This window comes from Balaenoptera musculus, chromosome 21, assembly GCF_009873245.2.
Source record: "Balaenoptera musculus isolate JJ_BM4_2016_0621 chromosome 21, mBalMus1.pri.v3, whole genome shotgun sequence".
NCBI classification, from domain to species: domain Eukaryota; kingdom Metazoa; phylum Chordata; class Mammalia; order Artiodactyla; family Balaenopteridae; genus Balaenoptera; species Balaenoptera musculus.
The window spans coordinates 16,039,946-16,048,792 of NC_045805.1; positions in this window are offsets into that span (position 1 = coordinate 16,039,946).

Genomic DNA, 8,847 nt, shown 5'->3' on the forward strand with positions numbered 1-8,847 from the left:
GCATTGTTGATGATGTTGACCTTGATCATCGGGCTGAGAAGCGTTTGCCCAGTTTCTCCCCCTGTAAAATGACTCCTCCACCTCCTTTCCATGCCCTACTCTTTGAAAACCAGTCACTAAGCCCAGCCCACGCTCAAGGGCAAGAGGAACTGAGCTCTGTCTCTGAGGGGGATGTGGGATTATCTACATAAATTATTTGGAATTCTTCTCAATGGGAGTTTTGTTTCTTCTCCACTATTAATACACCCTATTTTATGTGTATTACAGGGTTCTTTGTATATATTTATTAGAAAATACTGGCTACATCTAAACATTATTACCTGAGATATTTCCAGTATACCTTTAGATGCAGAAAGTAAAGGCTAACAGTTAACTCTTCATTCATTCAACCAATATTCATTGAACATCTTTACACAGGCACTTGATAAACACAACATGACACACTGAATACTCACAATGGAGCTTATGGCCTAATAGACAGTTACACTATAGTATGATTGGTGACTGGCTGAATGTAGGTATATACAGAACAGCCCACAAGACTTCTATACAGGAGGGGCTTAGCAAACATCTCAGAAGGAAGGGGATACCAGGTAATTTAAATTGTATTTGTGGAGATTTTTACATACTGCAAAAATGTCAACTGTATACGCATACATCGATAAATAGAGATATTTTTTAAATAGTGGTGGATAGGAACAGAATAGGTCCCTCCTACTATTATAACTCTGTGGTTTGGAGGCATGATTAAAACAAAACAAAACAAACAAACAAAAAAAAGAAACACAGCCTCCAGTCATCAGAGACTGACATAAATTGTTTGACACCAGCGCCATCCTCAGGTATTGCTGCCTGATTTTAGATGAATAGCTATAATTCCCTGAGCTTTACTTTTCTTATTTTCTCAGGGGTTTTGTGAGCATTCAAGCTAAGTCGGCAAAAACGGCTACATATATTTTCCATTCTTCATGCACTGCTCTTTGCAATGTGTTCTGCATCTTCACCCATCGAAGGGGAAGATCATTTTTTTACCCTTGAATCTGGCCCTGGCCTCTTGTGACTTGCCTTTTGCTGATAAGAAATTAGCAAACATGATGTAGAGGCTATAAAAGAACGTGTGTGTTGTGATTTGCTTCCTTACTCCTTCTGGAATCCTTTTGGCATGTGAACAAATTCGGGTTTTCCTGCTAGAGGATGAGACCAGAGGAGAAGAATTGAGGTACCTTCGCCGATAGCCACTCCCAAACAGGTGAGTGAGGAAATCTGGGTAAACCAGCCCCCAGCTAATTCACTGACTGACCACAGAATCAGCAACTGACCACAAACACATGAGTAAGCCCTGCCAAGAACAGTAAGAAAAGTGTCCTCATCAGTCCAGCCCAAACCAATGATCCAAAGAATCATGTGCTAAATAAATGAGTGCTGTGTTAGGATGTAAAGTTTCAAAACGGTTTATTATGCAATATCTAACTGATAGAATCACATAATGCTGTGTTTTTGTTTTACTTTTTTTAATTGTAATTTTTAAAACTGGAAAACAAATGCGCAACTTGGAATGGATCTGGTTACAAACTGTAACATAAGCAGATTTCCTTCAATTTGCTAAACAGTTTATTTTTAGTTTTTATGTATTTATTTATTTTGGGCTGCATTGTGCAGCATGTGATAGCTTAGTTCCCCGACCAAGGATCAAACCTGCACCCCCTAGAGTGGTAGCATGGAGTCTTAACCACTGGACCAATGGGGAAGTCCCACTAAACAGTTTAAAAAGTAAGTAACAGTAAAAGAAAATGTTTCTGGAACAGGACTTCCAGTACAAAAAATTAGCATATGAGAACCTGGGTTATACCCATTTTGTAATAGTGCAACTCGTAAGCCCCTATTGTTGACTGTCCATAGTCCACACAGAGATACAACTCCACAGTTCAATAACAGTATTTTTTTAAGAGAGAGGTTAGACTGCAAGATCTACTTAGGTTTAAAATGAGAACAGTATTCTCAAGCAGCCACTAACTTGTCCCCAAAAGCCTCTTCTCTGGCCATCTGGTCTCCTACAGAACTCAGCCTAGTGATTTTCACAGTCCAATGATTACCCCATGTTACCTATTTTCCTATCATTGAACAATTGTGTGTGTGTGTGTGTGTGTGCATGATGTGGGTAGGGAGTGCTTTCACACTCTAAAAAAACCCTTTTTAATGGGGAAAAAAGTATCTGGTTGTTTTTCCCCAGAGATAAAAATGTTTTTGCTGACCCCAATATAGAGGACAAATGATTCTGACCTTGAAAGCATTATAATTGGTCACTATCATTAGAACAAGAAAATGCTGTGACTTTTCTCTGAACAGTAAAGCTGCCTTGTTCTGCAAAATAAAAATCTTTCCAATGTGAGGAAAGAGTACAGTGGGTAATTTCTAGCCCAAGGAATAACACAGATCCAGAAGATAAATGTATCATTCGATGACTCAGCCCTGATCACCAGGGCCCCCACTGGGGATACAACAAAGGGCCCAACACTGACTCCTCTAGAGTTAAATTGAAGGTTCAGGATACAAGCCCCACTGAAAATGGCAGCTGTGGTGTGGCATGGCATGGCATGATGAAAAAAATCTATGAACAGAATGGATGGGAATGCATACATCAAATGAGGCTTCAAAGGCTCCCTAATATGTGCCTCATGCTTCCAGCATGGCTGCCATTGCTTAGAATGTTGAGCTCTTCATGGGGAAGACCATTAGGAAGCTGCCTTATGTTACAGGCAGACCTCACGGTGGGAAGTGCATTCAAGATGCAATAAGAGGACTTCCCTAGTGGCGCACTGGTTAAGAATCCGCCTGCCGATGCAAGGGACATGGGTTCGAGCCCTGGTCCAGGAAGATTCCACGTGCTGCGGAGCGACTAAGCCCACGTGACACAACTACTGAGCCTGCGCTCTGGAGCCCATGAGCCAGAACTACTGAGCCTGCGTGCCACAACTACTGAAGCCTGCGTGCCTAGAGCCCGTGCTCCGCAACAAGAGAAGCCACCACAATGAGAAGCCCGTGCAACACAACGAAGAGTAGCGGGGGGCTCACTGCAACTAGAGAAAGCCCGTGCGCAGCAACAAAGACCCAACGCAGCCAAAAACAAAAATAAAAATAAATAAATTTTAAAATATCAGTTACTGTAATTAAATAAATATATAGATGCAGTGAGAAGTAGTTCTATAGAGATCAGTGGCTGAGGAAAGAGATGGGCTTTTTGTCCTCTTACCCACAAAAGGAAGGAAATAATAATTAGTTATCACAGATTATAGTCTTCCTGTCAACTACACTATTCCTTGGTACACCATTTACTCAAAGTATGTTCCATGTCATGTTAACAGGAACTACTTAAACCTTAAAGGAAATAGTTCTGTCACCAGCAAAGTCCGTGAACAATTCACAGGAAATAAAAATAGAATCTGGGTAATAAAATAAAGTCTAACCTTTTTTTTTCCTTTGTACTTAGTCTAGTTTCACTTGCTCATTGGGTACTGCACTGTACAGGTCTTGCACCGACCGGGCACTTCAGACCAGAGTTCCTAGTGCAAAATGACTGTGCCCAACCGTTCAGCTTGGGGGCCGTGTGCAGAGATGCTGTGCCCAGAACTGCGATCTGGGGCTGTGAGCAGCACAGCTTTCCCACCCCATGAAAACCCCCCTCCTCCCAGCTGACAGAGCCCTATAAAGCACCCCTCGCCGTCCAGGAGACCTGTGCTCTAGAGCGCAAGCTCACACCTCTCAGCTCACACATCTCGATTCTTTGATCAGAGAATAAAGTCTCCTTTGCTTCCGAACCAAACTTGGTCTCATTCTATTTTCTTGAAGAACACCAGGCAGAAGGACTCTTATTGGGGACTGACTTGGGAGGGTCAGTAACAAAATTTTCGTGGTCACGAAGAGACAGACTGTGTGTGGCCTTTTAGCCTGATCGACTCTTCTCTGGGCTCACCCGGGCTCCAGCGGGAGGACGGCAGAGGCTTTGGGAGGCTGGTGTGAGGACAACTGACTCTGATCTTGAGGACACTCTGACAGCGTAGAAGGAGGCAGCCTTCACACAAATTCAGAACAGCTCTGCCCAGCAACCCGATACCCAGGTGTGGTGGTGTGCACACAGCGTAGTCCCCAGAGTCATCTGGACTGCGCCCCCTTGAGGGAATCACGCTGTGGCATCCATCTAATTACTCCCCAATCTACACAAAGGAAGAATTAGACAAAGCCTGAAAATGCGGCTTCAACAGAGATCTGGGAGGCCACGGGTGGCTAGTTAATGAATGTGAGCAATACTGCTTCCCCCAAACTGCAGCTTGCCAAGCCGTCAGGGAAGCTCATCAAGGCACTCATTATCCGAGGGAAGCCCTACATAATTGGTTAGCTGAGGTCATGGTAACTTCTGCCATGAAAGGCATAGTTAGCCGGACAGTTGTGTAAAGAACACCCCAACACAAGACCCCCCGGGACCCCCAGATAAGGCCCATTCTGACCTGAGTGACACATCCTGGGGAAGACTGGCAGGTTGACTTCACAGTCATGGCTGAAAGTACTGGGCAATTTCAAGTATCTCCTGGTGCTAGTGGACATGTTTTCTGGGTGGACAGAAGCATTCCCTGCTACAACTGCAACAGCAGCTGAAGTAGGTAAGGCATTACTAAAAGAAATAATCCCCAGGTTTGGGCTCCAAGGTTCCCTACAAAGCAATATGGTCCAAGTGGGGAAGGGGATACAAGTACCCTGGGCATACAGGTACATACAAGTACTCAGCCTGGAGACCCCAGTTGTTGGGGAAGGTAGACAGATCCAGTCAGACCTTGAAATGGGCCTTAGCCAAGCTATGCCACGAAACTCAAGGAAATTGGATTAAGTTGCTTCCGACTGCCCTAAGGGATAAGGTAAAGTCAAGTGCGTTTGAACTCATGTATGGTAGACACATTCCCCACGCCCAAGAGAAAGGACACCTTAGCCCCCTTGAAATGGAACAACTTGGGAATTCCCTGGTGGTCCAGTGGTTAGAACACAGCACTTTCACTGCCGGGGCCTGGAGTTCAATCCCTGGTCAGGGAACTAAGATCCTGCAAGCTGCACAGCATGGCCAAACAAACAAACAAAAGGAACAACTCAAGTGTGCCTTCCAGGTGAAAGAAATCGAGAAAGCCCCCAGGGAATACGATAACCAGGTGCTGCCCACACCCACCGACCTGGCCCTGCACCCTTTTTGACCAGGAGATGGACTGAATCCAAAAACCTGGAAAACCGGCAGCCTGCAATCCCAGCTCACTCATAGGCGGAAGGGACCCCACTCGGTGATACTAACCACCCACCTGCCCTGAAATTGCAAGGGTCACCCCGTGGGGATATCACACTCCAGTGAAGAGGCCCCCAAGCCTCAAACTCCAGAGACACAACCTGGGGCAACAGCCCCCTTGACTACTCGTGGGAACCTCTCTCTGACCTGAAGCTTCTCTTCCGAAAAACAACAAAGTGTGACCAGGGACGTTCAGGCCCCGGCAGTGAGCCTCCACATCAGGTCACACTTGCCTACAGACGCAAGACCGAGACACCTTCATTTTTAAGAAAAATTTAACACGTGACCATTATTTTCTTGCTGATATACGGGCCATGCATCCCAAAGTGTCTGGTGTCCTTTGTCTCCAACAGGTTAGACAAACGGGGGTTGCTCAGAGCTACAAACAGTTAAGGCCGAGGCTTGCTGACAACCAAACGCATCTAAAGGCGGCTGGGGAAGGCCTGCTCCTCCCCAGGGTCACGACAAGGCCCGCCTCTGCAGGAGGCAGTCACAGAAGCTGTACGTTAGCCCCTCAGCGCGCCTTAAGAATGAGGAGCAGGACAAAAGGCAGAGGACGGATTTGTCACTGGCAAAGCCCACCAGCAATTCCCACGAAATAAAAATAGAATCTGAGTACGTATACCTGAAACTAAAACAACACGGTAAATCAACTATACTTCAATGAAGAAAAAAAAAAAAAAGGCTTCTGGGAATAAAATAAAGTCTAACCTTTTTTTGGTCCTTTGCGCTTGGTCTGGTTTCACTTCCTCCTAGGAGGCGACTCGCAGAGGCCTCCCAGCCGGCACTCCAGAGTTTTTAGTGCAAAATGGCGGCCGACGCTCCAGCCCAGCGGTCTGTGCGCAGAAGCGCTGCGCACAGCACCTCAATTCAAGATGGGGGAGGCAGCGGGCCGTGTGCAGAGAGGCTGCACCCGGCCCGGTGAGGAGCCGGAGCAGCGCAGCCTCACCCGCCCCGCGAGAACTCCGTCCCGCCCCACGAGAACTCCGTCCCTCCCCGCGGACGAGAACTGTGTGAGGCGGCCCATCGCGGCCTTAGCCTTTTCGGGAGAGCCTGTGCTCTAGGGTCAGTTCACACCTTTCCATTCTTTGATGGGAGAATAAAGCTTTCCTTTGCTTCTGAACCCAACTCAGTCTCATTTTACTGGCTTGAATGACATCGGACAGAAGAACTCTTGCTGGGGACCGACTCGGGAGAATCAGTAACAGTTCTACCTCTCCGAATAATTAATTGCTTATGTATCCTCTCTCCCACCTCTGTCCTCACCACGGCAAATACAGAATCACCCAACGACTAACCACAGGTAAACATTATTGAGTTATTAGTTCGTAAGACTAAATGGATCAATAGATGGGATTTAAAACTTAACTTTGCTTCAGAGAGCTATTCAGTGATTCCCATCCTGTTGTGTCTCTATTTTGTGTGAATTTATTAGCTGAAATGAAGTTTATTTGAACTGAAAGGGAGAGGGGTTTTTTCTCCCAACCTCGGTTAAAACTGATTAGAATTCATGATGTGTCTAGAGATTAGGGAAAGTGATAAACTGGAGATCTGACCAGCTCTGGAAGGAATGAACTAGAATAGAGAGGGTGGTATATTAAGAATAGTTATGAATGCTCACCCTATCCTGGGTGGTGACTATACCAATAAGTTATATACTAAAGGCTGGTTGTTCTTCTCTTAAACCTCTCTGAATCTACGTTTATTAAAATACATAACCAAAATACTTGTTAGGTTTTGGGGATAAATAGATATGATTTTCAAGGTGAACCTAAATTGGAAAACAAAAAACAACTTAAAAATAATGTTTGAAATATTAGATATAAAAAGAATTTTATACTCTGGAAAAAAACATTAATTTTTCAAGCATACATGGACTATTAACACAAAATTTGTAAGAAAGCCTCAATATATTCAATAACATACAGATTATGGTCTGCTGATAATGCAGTAAATTAAAAATCATTAGTAGGTGATTGATTTAAAACATTGCTTGGAAAATTAACAACATGCTATTAAAAGCTCCTGAGCAAAATGAGAATCGTTTTGAAGAAGTTAGAGTTAAACAACAATAAAAACATCCCATGTTAATATTCGGGTCAAGAAGTAATCTCTTAGTTATCCTGAGGTATATAGTTCATACAAAAAAAGATAGGATAAATTTTTTTTTCCTTTATTTTTCTTCATTTACTTGACTTCAGAATAATACATTGGATAAATACTAACAATTCTGGTTTCTGGATGATTGAATTATGTGCGAATTTTCACTTCATTTATACTTTTATTTCTGGAATTTTTTTATATGAAAAATATCTAACCTTATATTTAGAAAAAAAAAATAGAACTTTCCTTTTGAAAAAGCAGTCAGGTATTCAAGATACCTTTGCACTCAGTAAAATTCTTCTCCCCTTCTGAAGTATTAAACGTTTTGTATATATGTTTAAAAAAAAATCTTAAGACTGCTCATGAAATCTGAAACTGAGGTCGTTTCTGGGTGTTTTTTATGAAAGAGCCTCATACTAAAGTTAAGACCTCTGTTTTATGTCATTTTCAAAAAGATAGCACCTCTTGTGCCGGGGCATTGGTTCAGTACTTACTCAGAGGAATGAACACCACTTCCTGAATCACCAATGCCTTTTTCTATAGGACCTGGATTTTCCCTAGAGCCTTCGAATCCACACACAGGCAACACTGACAATACTCAGAGATGATAAAACCTGACAAATCATGCCTCGAGGTAAAAAAAGCTTAAGGACTGAAAAATATCAAGAGGAATTAGAAGTGAAAGGTGAATGCAATTATATTCATTTATTTTATAGCTAAATTATAATAGGAGAAAACCCAAAATAGAAATTTTTTAAGAATCTGAAGACTATGGTGGTAACAATTAGCAATAACATGATGTTGACCTATGTCACATTAAGCATATTCTTTGTCAATGAGACATTACATTTAATAAGTTAGTGAAGAAATAAGTTTTTGGAAAATGTAATGGGGAATTTTTTTCATTTTGAATCTCAAATCTGTGCTTCAGTTTTCAGGATATTTTTATTTTAGGGACAGAGGTGTAGGCGGGTTGCTGGTACAAGTAATTTTCCTTTACCAGACTGGGCTGACACATGGAAATTGACTAACACAGTCTAGCTTCTTGATACTTTTTCTTTCCAAAAAAAAAAAAAATTCTTTCTATATTATCTTGCAAAGCTTGTCTATATAATTTAGCCACAAGCACATACCAAAATATTTCTGATTCTCAAAACAATTTGATTTTAGAGAAGTATATGGGGACCAGTCGGGTCCTTAATTTTTTCTTCCAACTTTTCATTTTGAAAATGTTCAAACCTACAGAAAAGTTGCAAGAACAGTCTAATGAATACCTATTTCTATGAGCTGAATTGTGTCCCTCCAAAATTCATATGTTGAAGCCTTTACCCCCAGTACCTCAGAATATGACTGTTTTTGGAGACAGGGCTTTAAATCAGTGATTAATTGAAAAGGAAGCTGTTAGGATAGGCCCTAATCCAATC